The following is a 1,934-nucleotide window of genomic DNA, read 5'->3' as shown; positions in this document are numbered from 1 at the left end:
TAAAAAAAAATAACTTTTTTTAAATGCATTTGCATTTGCACACAGAGCAGTGTTTACTTGAACATGGAGATGTCATACTGAATAATTCCTGCACACAACCATTGCAGCGGAATTTGCATCGTTTGGCAGGGCTATGATTCATACAAGTGGTGGTGGATTTGGAGACAAAATGTATTTACATTGCGTTGCTTTAAGTGGAGCACTAATAACCCCAAAGCTCTACTTATTATTTTACAAGAGAATGCACCTGACAAGCTAGACAGCATGCTTCTCAAAGCGCTTTACAGGATAACAGCAACAAAAACAACAACAATTTACAAGTTCTGGGAGGAAAAATATGATCAATATTAATAATAATAATAAACTTTATTTTATATAGCGCCTATAAAGGTGGCTCCTCAAAGCGCTTTACAGGATAACAACCAACGAAATAACAGTGGCTGGGGGTTGAAAATACCTGTGAAACCGGTTTGTTCACAATGTACTGTACACACAGAGACTCAGTAGGAATAGCAATTAGCAATATCAAAATAGCAATATTATGGACATGCAATTGACTTTTAAAAAAAAAAAACTTTTTTTGACAGCTGGTTTTTGTTGACTGCTTGACACAAGTTTATCACAAGTGAAAAGACCACGGGCATTCTTCCTCCCCCCTACATTCTCAGAGTAGAATAGAATTTATTATTAGCACAATTTATTACAGTGCTAAATTTAATATTATTGATTACTAATAGTTTATGCTAACACCAAGCTTTCTTAACGCGAGAAGTACTACCGTAAGTAAGTACTGTACAGTAAGTACTTACTGTACTGTACTGTCCTTAAGTACTACTACTGTAAGCAAAAAAAAGGGGTTTTGGAGGGGGGTGGGGGTGTCTTTCGCTGGAAGACTCGCCCCCTTCTACTTTGAAAATACCTGTGAAACCAGTTTAATTCGTCACAGCCAGCACTCCCGCAGAGAGTGATGAAACAGTACCGCAGTAACACATGTTCGTACATACAGTACGAACATGTGTTATTTTGAAAAATAAAAAATGTCAATATACTGTAGTGTCCATAATATTTGCTATTTTAGTTTTTCAAACAAGTGTTTCTGTTAAAAGAAAGCTCATAGTGATTGCTGCATTTGAACACTCGACCTCACGTTCGTACAGTACTGTAGATCGGTTGCTTAAGCCTTGACGCCACCGAGGCAAGTCATGTGACATGTACTGAAACAGCAATACAGATATTACAGTAATATGGTTGGAAGGTCAACCACATGTAAGACTTTGGTGCTTAAAATGTTTAGGGAGAAATTGAGTATTGGTGTGTAGCGGCGAGGCTTATTAATAAGAAAGAATTAAGTGTTCTGAGCCTTCCCAAATGAGGCCCCATTTCTCTGTTCATCTCTGTGGTGCAGCCACAAAGAAACTATTCATGCAGGCTGATTTAAGGTTTCCTAGGACAGCTCCCAAAGGGGGATGCACTTAGCTAAGCCTGGCTATCATGATCAATGGTCATCCATTGGTGCCTATCTGTCTAGGGAGTGCCAGATGGACATCTGGACTGCATTCCTAAGTGTCAGGAGTAAGTGACTCATATCTCACCTTGATCAACCAATCAGGGACTGGTAGGGCCGAGTAACCCACGTGGGATTCTGATGCCCATGGAACTTTCAGCCAATCAACGAGCTGAAGTTCCTCCAGGTAAAAACAGGCAACACAGAGAGCCTGATAGATTCAGAAGATTCAGTAAGATTCAGGAGAGAATTCTGTGGACTGTTCTAAAGGGAATTCAAAGGAGAATTCCAGGGCAGGACGGCCCAGGAGCAGAAGGCTCCCAAGGGCAGGACATTCTCGCAGAGCGCCTCCTGACCATCCTGAGACTCAGCCCGGACAACCACGGAACGGCCAGTGTGTCCGAGTGCCAGAACTTTCCTTTGTTCTAAG

The sequence above is a fragment of the Atractosteus spatula genome, chromosome 24 (assembly GCF_055471065.1).
Source record: "Atractosteus spatula isolate fAtrSpa1 chromosome 24, fAtrSpa1.hap1, whole genome shotgun sequence".
In the NCBI taxonomy this organism is placed as follows: Eukaryota; Metazoa; Chordata; class Actinopteri; order Semionotiformes; family Lepisosteidae; genus Atractosteus; species Atractosteus spatula.
This window is presented reverse-complemented; position numbering follows the sequence as displayed.